The following is a 17,546-nucleotide window of genomic DNA, read 5'->3' as shown; positions in this document are numbered from 1 at the left end:
GCAAGGGATGATAAAATTAAAATTCTGTTTTGATTGTTTGCTGAAAGATATCTGCAAGTCACATGCCATAACAACAGAATGAATCTGACTGAAAAAAAAATTTGTATAGAATAGGAAAATCAGTTAAAAAAAAAGGAAAAATAATTTAAATTATTATTTGATATTGATATCAGAACAATCACAGTGAAGTTTATGAGCTCCTAACTTATGATTTGGGAATTAAGAATAGGATGTTTTGCTCACGTCCTCAAGTTGTGTGTTTAGAGAATTATAGCATAGAATTTCAGTTACAGAATTAGTCTGTAAACAGAAATACAGTAGGCTATTTTCATCATTCTTGCTATACTAAGAGATTCTGAAGTTAACTTGTCATGTACTTAAATTAATGAAACAGAAAGGGATAGCCTTATTACATGTTAAAAAAGAGCACCTGAACACAGGAAAGCTTTAAAGTTACACTCTATAGATAACAATATCAACACAGGAAAACTTATTCAAAGTAGTTTGTTTACTGGAACCCACTAAAACAGTGATGTGCCTTATATATTCATTTTTACATGATATGTGCCGGAAAGTTCCTCCTATCATTCTATTATTACATGGAAGATTTTGAAACTAGTCTGCATACAATGAAAGCTGAGATGTAGATGGAAATTCACAATTTCGTCCTCTTGTAAACCAATTATATACAATTCTATTTGCAATGTTTGTTGATTACAGGTTTATGGAGAAGCTTGGAGGTTACCATTCTGTCCTAACAACAAGTGAAAAGTTAAACAAACTTAAAAATCAACCATTTATATCCATAATAGAAGTGAGGTCACAGAGCAAACTACTGCCCCCAAAACTGCAGTGACTGACAGAGAATTATCATTTACCAGAGCAGAAACCCATGAGCTGAGACCCTGGTGGAATGAGTGAGCGCTAGGGTAGGGAAACCTGAACTCTGACGAACTGCTCAATGTACACAAGTTTGAGAGTTGAAAACTCCAGGAGGACTCAGTTATTGTGATTCTCCCACAGTTTTATGAGTTTTATCTCCTGGATCTCTAAGGGGTTCACAAGATGAGAAAAGTCCCCTCTTAATTCCCGCTGTGGGAGGGGAAAATGAACCACTTTGAAATATGCCACACCATTTGGTTCCTAACAAGGTCTGCCCTCAGGAGAAACTATTAACCAGAGCCTAACCTGCTGGGATTTAACAAAGCCTAACTGATCTGGGGGAGGAAATGATCCAACTCTAGCCCACTCTAGCTATCCTGTCCTACCTAAGAGGGGAGGGGGCACCGAGAAGTATCTGTGAAGTTTACAGTCTAGAGGTACAGGCTAACCAAAAGATTGAGACCTAATCATAGGACTAAAGACTGTCTTCTTAGCTACAAATGAGCAAAACTAAGAATTACATCCAACTTCTCCTCGGAAACCATGCAAGCAAGAAGAGTGGAGTGAAATATTTAAAGTGTTGGAAGAAGAAAAATAACCTAGAATTCTGTAACCTGTGAAATTATCCTTTACAAGTGAAGAAGAAACAAAGACTTTGTCTAACAAACAAAAATTGAGGGCATTTGTTGCCAGTAGACTTGTCTTGCAAGGTATTAAAAGAAGTTCTTTAGGGCTTCTCTGGTGGCGCAGTGGTTAAGAATCCGCCTTGCAATGCAGGGGACACGGGTTCGAACCCTGGTCTGGGAAGATCCCACATGCCAAGGAGCAACTAAGCCTGCGAGCCACAACTACTGAGCTCGTATGCCACAACTACTGAAGCCCGCGTACCGCAGCAAGAGAAGCCACCTCAGTGAGAAGCCCGCGTATCTCAACGGAGACCCAGTGCAGCCAAAATTAAATAAAATTAAAAAAAAAAAAAAAAAAAAAAAAAAAGAAGTTCTTTAGAGAGAAGGAAAATGACATAGGTCAGAAACTTGGATCTACATAAAGAAAAAAAGACCACTGGAGAAGAAAAAGTGAAGGTAAAATAAAAACTTTTCTTTTTCTTATTCTCTCTTTTTTTTTGGCTGCACCGCGTGGCATGTGGGATCTTAGTTCCCCCACCAGGGACTGAACCCATGCCCCCTGCAGTAGAAGCACAGAGTCCTAACCACTAGACTAGACCACCAGGGAATTCCCTACTTTTCTTATTCTTAATTGATCTAACAGAAAACAGTGTATTTAAAATAATAATAGCAACAACATATTCAATAATGTATGATGTGTACGTATATCCTTGTGTATAACTGAAATGAATGACAGTAATGATACAAGAGACAAGGAATGAAAGGGAGGAGTTTGTGTTATTTTATTATTATAAGGTATCTGTGAAGCAATACAGGGTTATTTTAAAGTGGACTTAGATTAGTTGTAAATGTATACTGCAAACTCTAGGACAAGCACTAAAAACTGTAAAGAAAAATGCTTATGGACAAATTTTTCCCAAGTGATTGTATGGAACATAAATGACTTACAGAACTATGTTAAAAATTAGAGCTATAAGTAAGGCAAGAATCTTAAGTCTACTTATGAAAATATTCAGAAAACATCTTCAAGAAATGTGCAAAGAAGGGCTTCCCTGGTGGTGCAGTGGTTGAGAGTCCGCCTGCCGATGCAGGGGACACGGGTTCGTGCCCTGGTCCGGGAAGATCCCACATGCCGCGGAGCGCCTAGGCCTGTGAGCCATGGCCACTGAGCCTGTGCGTCTGGAGCCTGTGCTCCGCAACGGGAGAGGCCACAACAGTGAGAGGCCCGTGTACCGCAAAAAAAAAAAAAAAAAAAAAAAAGAAAGAAAAGAAATGTGCAAAGGTTAAGTTTGTGACATACAATCAAAGAGAGAACCAAAACATCTGAGAATGGGGGTTGGGGGAGGAGTCCCAAAATAAATTATTAAAGAAAATTTAATATATAGATAATTAAGTCAAGTATTTTAATATAAAATCACAAAATTTTTCTTTTCAAAAGCAGACCACTATGGGCTTTTCTTAAATTACAAAGCCATTAATCAGGTGCTGCACTTGAACTCTATATTCTGGACTGAAGCCCAAAATCAAGCTCATTCTTACTATATCGCCCCTATTACAATCAAGAGTCAACCAAAACATATTACTACAGGAAGTTTAATTCCTTCAGAAAATATTATAGTAAAAGCATAGTAATAATAATATGGAGTAGCTCTTCTTGTTACTGAATATAATTTAAGGAACATTTAGATGCCAATCTGTCCCAGGTATCAACAGCAGAGGAAACAAAGTCTTTTGATTCTTCTTTACACCTCGTTTATTCCTAAAGTGTAAAATCACCACCACAGCACATATCTAAATTAATCTATACTCTTTCTCTCAGGATTTCTCCCCCCAAATCCCTATCCACTAATTGGGAAAGAGGGGCAATTTAGAACAATGTTTTCAGTGGTTTAGACTCACAAAGTGAGGTCAGGCAGGAAGAAACGTCTCTTTCATCATGTGTTCAACCTTTTGTTCCTACTCATGAAGTTTCATAAAAGTTTGTTATCTCATCATATAGGGCCTTTAATTCTGATGTCTCCCCAAAACTCTTCATTCATTTCTCTGCAGCTGTACCTCAGAATTTATTAGCAATGTGCACGTATGGAGCAGTCTATATGTGAGCATCTCTGGAATGATTTACAGTCAATAAAATGAAATAAAGATATGAACAGACAACCATAAAAAGCAGCATGTGAATTAGTGAGTCAACGTGATGATACTTAGGCTTAATTCTCTGGTACTAAGGAAGTTATGCCTTCTATCAATTTGTTTCAATAATGACTTTTTCCATTAGCAAGATCAACAATGAAATGAGAAACATTCACATTTACCATACCTCATTATGTACACCATTAAAACAAACCATAATAGAGACTCAAGCACATATCCCTAACATGCTACACTTTAAAAGAAAGTGAACTGCTCAATCAGCCAGAAGCAGCACTGATTAGAGAAGTTTCTACTACAAAATGAAAGCAAGAATTGAGGCTGAACCTGATGAAACTAATTATGGTAGTTTTAATCTTCCTGGTACCTTGATAACAGAAGCCATACAGTGCAATAGAAGAGATCTACTCTTCCCCTCCATTTATGGAAGCGTATGCTTCTACAATTGATGGTATTTTGGGAAAAGAGTGGCACCTTCCTCGTTTTGTCTCCAAGGCTTAGGGCAGATCGTGGCTGCCCCATTAGCAGTCTGTTTTGTGTGTGTTAAAGGGAGAAAAGAAGGCTTTATTGAAATGTGAAGATCTGGGAGAATTTGCATAATAGCCTCTGTCCTGGAGAAGCTGGGCTCTATGCCAACCGTTCTCTTCTTCTCTACTACAAAATAATTCTAGCTCAAGCAGCTTCCAAAGCAAACAATCAGTATGAAGGTAAGACAACAGAATTCCAGTGGGATAATGCAGACTTGTACTCTGGACCTTTTCATAAGTTGGTATAAGACTACACTCACAGATGGCACTCAGCTCAAAAGTTACAGGTAAAAAGAATGTGACCATCTTCTATTTAGCAAGTCTCAAATTCACTGATAAGAGCTAAGGAGCCTAAACACAAAGAAAACTGGTTGAAAAAAAAAAGGCACTGGGTAAACATAAACCAGATAGCAGTAAGAATAAAGCAGTTTCACGTGGGCTCATCTGGAGACAAAGTCTCCCTACAACCAAGTTCATACTGAGTTTATGACTATCTGAGTTTATCTCTCTATCCAAAACTTTATTCCCTTTCTTGTCCCACCCCTGTTCCCCTCAGGACTGAGGACTGAGGAGTACCAAAGAAAAGGGGGTACTGAAACCAAGCAGGACCCTGTGGAGCCTTCCTGGGTACAAAAGCACCTCCGTGTCCCTGTTTCTTGTTTGTAGGGGAAAAAAAGTCTCCTAGGCTTCCAGGAGTTCCAAAGAGTAGGCTCAAGCAGTTAACGATTAGGGCAATAGGGTCACAGGGATTAGGGCAATAGGGTCACAGGATTCCTAGTTCCTCCTGAAGGGATACAGATAACAATCTGGTGTATATCTCTGAGTTGTTCTTTAAAAACTAAGACGCCCCACCCAGGTGGAAGATGGTGACTACATGCTGACCACAAGCATTACAGACCCCAGACTGGCTGGAAAAAGAAGGCTGGGATTTCCGAACATCACCCTGTTACCTTATCACCAACCAATCAGAGGAAAGTCCGTGAGCTGCTCATTCTCCTTGCTTGGGGCCCTGCAAATAAACGCTTACTTTGTTGCAAACACCTGCTGAGTTTGGCTTTCTGGTGGGCACAGAGCCCTTGCTTGGTAACAATCTGGTATCACCTTTAAGTGGATGAGTCACTAAGATGTGCTAAATGCATTCAAAAGGTATTTGACTACTAAAAATGTTTTCTTAAACTAAGAGCCTAATGTGGGGTTGTTTTTAAATGAAGATAACATAGACAACTTAGTTCACCACTCTGTGTTGTGACAAAATACTTAAAGAAAAGTTTTTGTTTGACCTATTATAAGGGTAGTAACCAAAGTTGTGCCTTACCAGGAAATTCATGAAACAGCCACAAGTCATAGCATTACTACCAATAATACTTACTTCTTAAAATTAACTAACTATAGGTTGTTTTGAAAAGACCTAAAAGTTTTAACATAAACTTTCGGTAAATGAAAGAAGAGAAAATATTTATGAGTAGTTCAGTTATGAAAGTTATGTGTACAAGCACCATTTTAGGACTAGGCAAACATATTCTCTTATCCCCAAGCTATATTTTAAGGGCAGTATTTTTGGTGGTGGTGGTAGTATTTGTTTTATGCTTACAGATATAAACCCACAGTCCATAATCTTACTGAACTTTTTTTTGGCTGCGTTGGGTCTTCGTTGTGGCACGTGGACTTTTCTCTAGTTGTGGCAAGTGGGGGCTACTCTTCGTTGCGGTGCACGGGCTTCTCATTGTGGTGGCTTCTCTTGTTGCAGAGCACAGGCTCTAGGTGTGCAGGCTTCAGTAGTTGCAGCATGTGGGCTCAGCAGTTGTGGCATGTGGGCCCTAGAGCGCACAGGCTCAGTAGTTGTGGTGCACGCGCTTAGTTGCTCTGCAGCATGTGGGATCTCCCCGGACCAGGGCTTGAACCCATGTCCCCTACATTGGCAGGTGGATTCTTAATCACTGCCCCACCAGGGAAGTCCCTTATTGAACCATTTTTAAGGCATGTTCCATGTTGATCATGAAATGCAAAAACTAAAAAGGTTACCTTGACACTTAAGGAGCATTCACTTGTCAAAGAAAGACAAATTAATAATTACAATATAATGTGATATGTGTTAAAAACAGAGAAATATATGCAATGGAAGCACAGAGGTTAGAGTAACTAACTCTGCCTGTAAGGATTCAGGAAACATTCAAAGAATTGGGTGAGGGCTTCCCTGGTGGCGCAGTGGTTGAGAGTCCGCCTGCCAATGCAGGGGACACGGGTTCATGCCCCGGTCTGGGAGGATCCCACATGCCATGGAGCGGCTGGGCCCGTGAGCCATGGCTGCTGAGCCTGTGCGTCCGGAGCCTGTGCTCCGCAATGGGAGAGGCCGCAACAGTGAGAGGCCCGCGTATCACAAAAAAAAATAAAAAAGAAAAAGAATTGGGTGACATCTGAGCTAACTCTTTCCACTCCCTCATCCTACTTCCTCTCTCTACTGTATACTGAAACTTCTTTCTTTTTGCTTGTTATTTAGGAACTTAGTAACCTTAAATTTATTCTTCTAATTGCTCATCTTTATCTTCGAAGCTGAAACAGAAGGAAAAAATGTCACCAAGTATGCCTAGGAAAATTTCTACTTGTTTGAGAATTCCTAACGGTCATAATTACCAAACAAGAGAAGTTACCAAGCTCCCCTGCCTTTGGCTTATAATTTTCAGTATCTACCTGTGATTTCTTCAGCAGTCTTCTGTAACTCCCTACCCATGCAATCAAGGGCTAGACAAGGAAGTACAAGATAATCACACTCAGCAATTCTGCCAAAAAATGAAAAGGTGGGGTTCAGAAGCAGGTTCCATCTTGTTTCACTGTTTTTACTGTGAAGATTACTACTGAATCCTGCAGTTATTAGGATCGTCTTTTTGCCTTCACATATATACTCAGATGTTAGTAATTCTATGTAGCTTGGCTAAAAACAGCTAAAATATTCTCATATATATACTTACCATCTGTGAGTTTTTGTCAAAATGCTTTTGTGCACCTCCTAAACTCTGACTTCCTAATATAGTAGCAGAACTTTATTGCAAGCATGTATACTTGACTTTGAAATGTTTTCCAAAAATGAAGGTAAAATATACATAGCAGATCAGGACTTGGCTGTTAAAAAATAAAGAGTAGAGGGCTTCCCTGGTGGCGCAGTGGTTGAGAGTCCACCTGCCGATGCAGGGGACATGGGTTCGTGCCCCGGTCCGGGAGGATCCCACATGCCGCGGAGTGGCTGGGCCCGTGAGCCATGGCCTCGGAGCCTGTGCTCCACAATGGGAGAGGCCACAGCAGTGAGAGGCCCGCGTACCGCAAAAAAAATAAAAATAAAATAAAAAGAGTAGAAAAAGACCAAATTTAACAGTTCAAAACCTATTTTGTTTAAAGAGTGAGTTCTCATCACTATTTCTCATTAACATTACTTATTTCTGACATCTTTGAGACATTACCTTCTTTTACTGATCGGTATTCTCTCAATTTAGCTAACAGATTTTGGAGAAACCAAAGCCTTTAGGAACACCATAAATCCAGCCTGGAGAAAAACTCATATTTATATTAAGGGGTTCCAAGGAAGCCACAGTTAATATGCAAACTATTGCCCCTTTCCCTGGTAGGTCTTTACCCAATCATATATACCTCTCTTAACATCTAACATTAGGCACTTGCTGGTGCAAAGTGATACTTATTTATAATGAAGAAGCAAAGGCTATATTAAATAGATCTTGTATGACACCTTCATATTTTTCCAGCTTTTAGCTGGGGGAGGGAAGAAGTTATCTTGCATACAACAAAAATTTCCCTTTCTTCTTGGAAGAGAATTCTTAATTGCTAGATTTTGAAATAGTTGGTTTCAAAAAAAAAATACACATATACCTTTAAACAGACCAACACCACCCAAGGGTCATTCTGAGCTTTGCCAGCTGTACCCTGAATCCTCAATGTACCTCACTTCCCTTCCCCCCTTAACAGTTAAATCCCTGCAACTCATCCTTAAACCTGATCTCTAATGCCATCTGCTGTTGCAGTTCTGTGTCCTCAAAAAGCTCTACCAATCTGCTCCAATATTATTCCTGCTTGACTTTCACTACTGTATGAAGACCAAGGTAGTTCACTATTAACAGATTTATAAAATAAAATTCAGGTACTATAACTTTAGTAATATTTAACATTACAGTTATAAATGATAGGGTTCCTACTTACTACAAGTAATCCTAAATTCTTCAAACAGAAAAACTTTCCCCAAAATCAATCATTTTAACTTTAAAATGTTTCCTCTTTCTAAGAGGAATACTAATATAAAACAGGATCACAAAACTTTAAAAACAAAGAAAAAATCCCACGAACAAATCGGTATGCTCATGCAATTTCTACTTTAAAATCTGATAGCAGTGGGGTTCCCTGGGTGCAGTGGTTAAGAATCCACCTGCCAATGCAAGGGACACGGGTTCAAGCCCTGGTCCAGGAAGATCCCACATGCCGCAGAGCAATTAAGCCTGTGCGCTACAACTACTGAGCGTGCACTCTAGAGCCCGTGAGCCACAACTGCCAGAGCCCGCACGCCTACAGCCCATGCTCCGAAACAAGAGAAGCCACCGCAATGAGAAGCCTGTGCACCACAAGGAAGAGTAGCCCCCACTCTCCGCAACTAGAGAAAGCCCGCGCCCAGCAACAAAGACCCAACTCAGCCATAAATAAATAAATAGATAGATAGATAGATAAATAAAATCTTATAGCATTTAAAACACTTTATGATTTTAAGGTTAAAACTTACTTTGTAAGTCAGATCAGAGAAAAAAACTTCAACCAAAAATCTGATACAAAGAAAAAGTAGACAAAAAGTGAAGTGGAGGTTCCCTAAATTTTTGAGTGCAATATGAAGAGGTGATAAGTTCCCCACCTGTCTTCCATTCTTTATTATTTTCTTAGTACTCACCTACACTAAAGGACTGTCAAATTCTCGTTTTACAGCACAACTGACAAACATCTAGGAGACATGTTAAAACCGCCTTTGCCCTTTACTATTTACTTTGCCCCCAGAGTCCTTCTCTTTCTAGCAATTTCTAACAAAGATGTCAACATCTAATTTTAAATGAGTTCCTCTGTAAAGCTTTCCATGCATATTCTCCTGCTCATTACCTTCTCCCAACAATTCTGATTCCATAAACACTCCATATGTATTTCTATTATGGAAGTTATCATATTACATCATAATTACTCATTTACTGCACATGATAGGCACTCAAATATTTTATGGAGGAATAAATAAATAAAAGAATGTTATGAGTCTAGACAAGAGATTATGTTCAAAATTAAGTGATACAAAATGTGACCCTCCTTTGTGAAAAGTACAAAGTAAAATATTAGTCCTATGATTAGTTTTCTAAAGTGTAATAGACAAAATAAAAATACACACTTAAGGTAATGAAAATGTTCTGAAATTAGGCAGTGGTGATCGTTGCACACCTCTGTATGTAGCTAATATACTGAATATACTAAAAACCTCTCAACTGTACACTTTAAAAGAGTGAATTTTATGGTATTTGAATTGTATCTCAATTAAAATTATATACATTTTATCTAAAACCAGGCTAATCTAATATAGGGCACAATTTAAAGGAACTACTATATGCAGAAAACCTGATAAATTACTGCTGTTTAACAGGTATGCCAAGGAAAGAAAAGCCAAAACCTAAGTAATATCAAACTCATTTTTTTCCTCAACATTTCATTTCAAAACAATTGGAATTTGTGTGAAACAATTTAAAGACTGCTAGGCAAATTAACCATACGGAGCAAGAACAGAGATAACTGTTATTATCTGTATATTTTCTTACTAAAGAACCTACATTAATCTATCAGTTCTATAATTTAATAAAATCTTAGGCCAACAGACCTTAATTAGAATACTTGGATTCACTGAGGGTTTTAATAATTCTCCATAAAAATCACTTTACTGAAACTCAAAATTACATCTCCAAAGGACTGTTTCTTAAATAATCTATTAAGTCAGCACACTCATTTTTTTTCTAAACAGAAAACTATCTTTTGGCAGGGAAATTATAATTACAGCTGTAAATTTTAACACTGCCTCTTCTCCTTTTAAGTTGGTGTGTGATAAATACAAGTAAATATAATGACTTCCCTACTTTCACTTTCTAAAATACTGCAGTAAAAGAATGACTATACCATCCTGACAACTTATGAAATGACACAGACACAACATGAAGTTGCAAGACAGCCAAACGCAAATTTTTACAGGAAATTTAAAAGAAAATGTGCCTTTCCGCCATAGACAAAACAAAAATGAGACAGGAAAATCTATTTTAAAATTAATAATGAACGTATTTCTTATAAAACAATCAGGTGATTTCTACTCTAGCCATAAGACAGGCTAAATAGCATAAAGGTCCGTCTACTACAATAAAATAATTCAATCCAGCATAAGATGCCAAGTTTGTTGCACTGTGGCCTCACAGGAAGTAAGAAAAATCTCCAAGGGTACCAAAAGAAAAGAAAACAGAAGGGTGATCTAAGTAGGCGTAGTTGCCCAGAGGGTAAACGAACCAATCCACGGCCTAGGGGTAAAATGGGGCTCTCCCCCAGGAAAGGTGTTACTAACACACCCTAATTCCTGGCAAAGCAAATTCAGAGCTTCCCTTGAAGGAGGACCAATTAGGTTCCAAGTTCAACCACAGATAAAGATGAACAAAATATGAACTTTATAATCAATTGGACAAGTTCTAGAAAAAAGTTCTATTTTTATTAAAAATCACATAAAGCTTATAAACTAATAGGCAATAATGCAAGGAACACTCTTAAATATGAGTAATGAGGAAGGATTAACCCTACTAGATATGAAACATAATTAAAACTATTATGCTGGCAAATAGAGACCAATGACACAAAGTGGGAAATCAGACCAGACTCAAGTACACATGTAAATTCAGCATATGGTAAAGGTAGTGTCTCAAATCTGAGGACTAAAAAAAACTTAATAAAAGGGTTGAGACAACTTGCAGCTATTTGGAAAAAGATAAACTTGGATCCACAACTCATATTACACATCATTATAAACTCCAAATGCATCAATTATTTACATATTTAAAATGAAACATAAGGGAATTCCCTAGCAGTCCAGTGGTTACAACTTGAGCTTTCACTGCTGTGGACCTGGGTTCAATCCCTGGCCGGGGAACTAAGATCTGCGGCCAAAAATAATAATAATGAAAAAATGAAACATTACAAAACTCCTATTACAAAATATAAGGAGATCTTTTATAAACTTAGAGTGAAGGCCCTTCTAGTTATATGTCAAATTCTAGAAGCCATAAAAGGAAAGATTAATTAAATTCAGTAAAAAACTAAAGACTTCTGCATGGCAAAATAAAAAATAAGCAAGGTCTAAAAACAAATGACAAACTGGAAAAAAAAATATTCATCACCCATATTCCAAAGGGCTAAAGAAGCTCTCTTAGTTTCATACAGGAAAATCCTCCACAATATGCTAACACACTATTTAAGCGGAAAAAACAATGACACAAAACAGTGTGTACAGTATAGTACCATTTATATTTTTAAATTGGGGGGGAAGAGATTACTTGCATTTGCTTGTATATATATATAATATATTTCTGGGAGATATCAAAAGCACTGATGTTGTAGTTTTGTTCCTGGAAGCTTCTTTGCACCAATTTTGGTTCCAAACAACTTGCTCTTATTTATTTTCCAAGTAAGACAATTTCAATACACAGAACAGTTTTTCTTCATTTTGGTTGAGAAATGGTTGTTCTGCTTAGCTAGTTATCATAGTTAGCATGGGGTTGTCACATGATTGCCTAAAAGGAGACTCCAAAATGGATTTGAGGGGAGAGAAGGGTAATGATGGTAACAATGTTTCACTGTTTCCTTTTTTATCTTTTAAATTCTGAATCATAGGAGTGTATTACCTAATCAAAATAATAGTTGCTAGTCCAATATCCATACTCGTATACATTAAATTTTTTATATAAGTTTCCCATGTCCAAAGTATCTCGTGCTATCTTAATCAGTTTCTGAATTCAGAGAGCAAGTTCAGGGTGAGAGGGATGCCTGAAAATCTCTCAAAGACCTAAATGTAAGAGCCAGGACTGTAAAACCCTTAGAAGACAACATAGGGGAAAATCTTCATGATGTTAGATTTGGCAGTGATATCTTTGCTATGACACCAAAGCACTGGCAATAGAAAAAAGAAACAGACAAATTGGGGCTTCCCTGGTGGCGCAGTGGTTGAGAGTCCGCCTGCCGATGCAGGGGACACGGGTTTGTGCCCCAGTCCAGGAAGATCCCACATGCCGCGGAGCGGCTGGGCCCGTGAGCCATGGCTGCTGAGCCTGCGCGTCCGGAGCCTGTGCTCCGCAACGGGAGAGGCCACAACAGTGAGAGGCCCGCGTATCGCAAAAAAAAAAACCACACACACAAAAAATCAAAACAAAAACAGACAAATTGGAGTTCATCAACACTGAAAACGTCTATGTATCAGGACACTATCAAGGGAGAGGAAAAAGACAACCCACAGAATGGGAAAAAGTATTAGCAACTCATATATCTAGACTATATCTAGAACCCTGAAAACTCAGCAACAACAACAAAAAATCCACAATTCAAAAGCAGTCAAAAGACTTAAACAGACATTTCTCCAAGGAAGATATACAAATAGTCAATAAGCTCAAGAAAAGATGCTCAACACCATTAGTCACCAGGGAAATGCAAAGTAAAACCACAGTGAGATACAACTTCATACCCCTTAGGATGGCTATTATTTAAAATACACATACATACACATATACACACACACACACACACAGAAAATAAAAAGCAGTGATGAGGATTTGGAGTAACTGAAACCCCCATGCATTGCTGGTGGGAATATGAAATGGTATAGCTGCTATGGAAAACAGTTTGGCAGTTCCTCAAAAAAATACAGACTTATCATAGGATCCAGCAATACTACTCCTAAGTATATTACCCAAAGGAATAGAATGCAGGAATTCAAACAGATGTCTGTACACCAATGTTCACTGCAGCATATTTTCCAATAGCCAAAATGTGGAAGCAATCCAAGTGTCCACAGATGATGAATGGATAAACACAAAGTGGTATAAACGTACAATGGAACATTATTCAGCCATAAAAAGTAGTTCTGGTATATGCTACAACATGGATGAACTTGAAGACATTATGCTAAGTGAAATAAGCCAGGCACAAAAGGACAAACATTGTATGATTCCACTTATATGAGGTACCTAGAATAGACAATTTCATAGAGACAGAAAGTAGATTATAGGTTACCAGAGGCTTAGTGGAGGGGCAATACAGAGTTATTGTTTAATGGTTACAGAATTTCTGTTTGGGGTGATAAGAAGGTTTTGGAATCAGATAGTGGGGATGGTTGCACAACACTGTGAATGGAATTAGTGATACTGAATTTACACTTAAAAATGACCAAAATGGCAAATTCTATATTAATATATTTTACAATTTTTAAAAAGTTAATAATGTAATATATCAAAAACCACTGAATTGTACAGTTTAAATGGGTGGATGGTATGATATGTGAGTTATATATATCTCAATAAAGATATTTTAAAAAATACCCAGACATACTGAGTCAGAACCAATAAGAACGTATCAGGAATCTATACTTCTAATAAATATCTTACACATATATCTTGGTATATACTTGCAAGTATTCTGTAAGATAGTTTCTTAGAAGTGACAGTGTGGAATCAAGGAATTGTCCATTTTTAATTATGACAGATACAAGCAAACTACTCTCAAAAAGTACGGCATCTGGGACTTCCCTGGTGGCGCAGTGGTTAAGAATCCGCCTGCCAATGCAGGGGACATGGGTTCGAGCCCTGATCCGGGAAGATCCCACATGGCACGGAGCAACTAAGCCCTAGAGCCCGCGAGCCACAACTACTGAGCCCGCGTGCCACAACTACTGAAGCCCACGTGCCACAACTACTGAAGCCCACGTGCCTAGAGCCCATGCTTCACAACAAAGACAAGCCACCGCAATGAGAAGCCCATGCACTGCAACAAAGAGTAGCCCCTGCTCACTGCAACTAGAGAAAGCTCGCGCACAGCAACGAAGACCCAACACAGCCAAAAATTAAAAAATAAAAAATAAAAAAAGTATGGTATCGGGACTTCCCTGGTAGTCCAACGGGTAAGACTCCGTGCTCCCAATGCAGGGGGCCTGGGTTCGATCCCTGGTCAGGGAACTAGATCCCACATGCATAGCGCCAACTAAGAGTCTGCATGGCAGAACTAAGAAGTCCACATGCCGCAACTAAAAAAGACCCAACGTGCTGCAACTAAGACCAGGCGTGGAATGAATGAATGAATGTTCTTTTTTTTAAAGTACAGTATCAATATACTCCCCAGCAACAGGACATGAGAGTGGTTGTTTCCCCTATATTCTTGCCAACACTGAATGTTATGACATTTTTTAGTTTTGCCAAAATGTAATACAGAAAGATAAATCTCAAAAGTAATGAAAAATAAACCAAATACATCTTAAACTTAAACAGTGCTGTATGTCAATTATATTGCAATAAAACTAGGGGAAAATACATTAAAAGAACCAAAAATCGGACCCTTAAAATCTATAACTTATATGACATGAAGAGCATCTAATACTTTTCAAAAAAATAAACTAAACTTTAAACTTTAGTTATTAACATGCCAGTTACTAAACTGTGGATTGAAATTTTTAAAAAATAAATGACATATTTGAATCACTCTAAATAATAGAATCCGTAAGTAAACTACTATAAATTTAACAATATGTCACATAATTCAAGAAACGGAAAATTTCATTTTTGAACCTGAACTTGAGTTCTGTCATTAAAAATTACATCAACAGTTATCAATGAGTTAGTACTAACCAGGATAGCAAATTATTTTTTCAGAGAGCCTTGTTTTTCTCCTCTGAACATTGTTGAAAGAAAAGTTTGATGAAGAAATAAAATATATGATCTATATTTCTATGTTTTTACTAGAAATTTAAGGCTTAATATTTGCTTTAAAAGCAGCACTGACGGACTTGCCTGGTGGTGCAGTGGTTAAGAATCCACCTGCCAATGCAGGGGACATGGGTTCAAGCCCTGGTCTGGGAAGATCCCACAGGCCACGGAGCAACTGAGCCCGTGAGCCACAACTACTGAGCCCGCGAGCCACAACTACTGAAGCTTGTGTGCCTAGAGCCCATGCTCTGCAACAACAGAAGCCACCACAATGAGAAGCCCACGCACCGCAAGAAGAGTAGCCCCTGCTCACCACAACTAGAGAAAGCCAGCGCACAGCAACAAAGACCCAACACAGCCATAAATAAATAAATAAATGAATAAATGAATGAATGAATGAATGCACGGACAAAAACCCAACTACTTTTTGAAGAATTGGGGGGAAATGTTTTGGTTGCTTTAAAATAAATAAAACAAAACTCCCAAGCTTTCTTAGACTACCAACATGCCTCATAACAGTGCATCTTTCTCTCCTTAGCCACTGATGCTTAATCTTTTTGGAGTCATGAACCCTTCAGAGAAGCTAGTAATAACTATGTAAAAACGCATCCAAACAAACACAAAATTCTTCACAGACCATCATATGCTGAGAGCAAGTACAGATAACCAAACCCTTCCAGAGATCCCTTGTAAAGCAATACCTTAGGCTGTAAAAAGAACATTCACAAGAATCTACCACATGCTAACTACTATATATAAATTTAATTCTTTTTTTAAATTGAAGTACAGTTGACTTACAATATTGTGTTCATTTCAGGTATACAGCAAACTGACTCAGTTTTTTTTTTTAGATTATATTCCATTATAGGTTATTACAAGATATTGAATATAATTCCCTGCTCTATATAGTAAATCCTTATTGCTTATCTGCTTCATGTATAGTGGTTTGTATCTGTTAATCCCATACTCCTAATTTGTCCCTCTGTCCCTCTGTCTACCCTTTGGTAACCATAAATTTGTTTTCTATGTCTATGAGTCCGTTTCTGTTATATATAAAGATTCATTTATATTATTTTTAGATTCCACATATAAGTCATACCAAATAATATTTGTCTCTGTCTGACTTACTTCACTAAGTAAAATATTCTCTAGGTCTATCCATGTTGCTGCAAATGGCAATATTTATTTCTTTTTTATGGCTGAGTAATATTCCCCTGTGTGTGTATACGTGTGTGTATATATATATATATATATAAAAGCATATATGTATATATGCATATATACACACACATCTACATACATACATATGTACACACTACATCTTCTTAAGCCAATCGTCTGTTGATTGGTACTTGGGTTGTATGTCTTGGCTACTGAAATTTAATTCTTTATATACCCATTTAATACAGGCATTAATAGCCCCATGTTATAAATGAGGAAACCACAGCTCAGTTAAGATAAACCAAATTGCCTGTGTACAGTTATTAAGCCAGGATTTGAATTTGGTTCTGACTCTGTAATTCATGCTCTTTCCATTGTTTATGAAGAACTAATTTAGAGGGCAGTAATATAGTCAACATCCTATGCTAAAGTAACTGTTGGAAAAATAAACACCTAACCCATTACCAACAGTGTTTTAAGTATACAGATAGCTTTCCTCAGGAACCACAAACTATATTCTGTTACAAATAATATAAGTGGGATATAAACTACTTATATATTAAGAATAAGTATGTATTGTGGATGAAATCCTTTCAGTACAAAACCTCATTATTAGCACTATTAAAAAAATACTATAGAAAGATTACTAAAGACAATCATCTCAAAGCCCTTTAAAAATTAGCTGTGCAAGACAAGCTCTAACATCGTCTCAAGTAAAAAGGTCTAGATAAAAATTTTTTAATCCACCTTTCGAAAATTCTTGAGGTCAGCAGGAATAGAACCATCCTGAAAGGTAGGTGGTTTTGTAATCATTTAACATCTTTAAGCCTTAGTTTCTTCTCTATTAATTTGTCTATAGTCACATTGTTAGTAAACAGGAGGGCAAGATTCAACTCTACGTTTCCTAACTAAAAATCCAATCAATATTCTTTCCACTAGGCCATGTAGGAGCAGCAATCTGGATATACCCCATTTAAAATATTTGCCGTAATTTTACAAGTACATACATGGTTATACCATCACTCATATCTCTGACAAGCCTCAAGGCCTGTTTTGGCTCACAAAACAGACTATTTGGTAATAACATAAAAAGATTAAAATCAAAATTCCTAAAATATGTACGTAGGTTCTATAAAAATTAATAGAGAAATCCAAAGATTGTTAATCATCACATATTGTTGGGAATTCTA

General features: G+C 37.5%; 1 protein-coding gene across 5 annotated transcripts in view; it reads right to left on the bottom strand.

The window, feature by feature from the left end:
- ASH1L (ASH1 like histone lysine methyltransferase) overlaps positions 1–17,546 on the bottom strand; it is a 216,842-nt gene that overhangs the window by 172,570 nt on the left and 26,726 nt on the right. The window contains exon 1 of one of the 5 annotated variants that reach the window (XM_089913946.1): positions 6,872–17,544. The exons of the other annotated variants lie outside the window; for them this stretch is intronic. The gene's annotated coding sequence lies outside the window, so the exon portion shown is untranslated. Of the gene's footprint in view, positions 1–6,871; positions 17,545–17,546 lie in introns of those variants that run through there. 5 annotated transcript variants of the gene reach the window in all.

The sequence above is a fragment of the Delphinapterus leucas genome, chromosome 1 (genome assembly GCF_059928025.1).
Source record: "Delphinapterus leucas isolate spDelLeu-1000000601 "Yukka" chromosome 1, BTC_Dleu_Yukka2, whole genome shotgun sequence".
NCBI classification, from domain to species: domain Eukaryota; kingdom Metazoa; phylum Chordata; class Mammalia; order Artiodactyla; family Monodontidae; genus Delphinapterus; species Delphinapterus leucas.
Note: the sequence above shows the minus strand (reverse complement) of the source record. Positions and strands in the feature narration are given on the sequence as shown.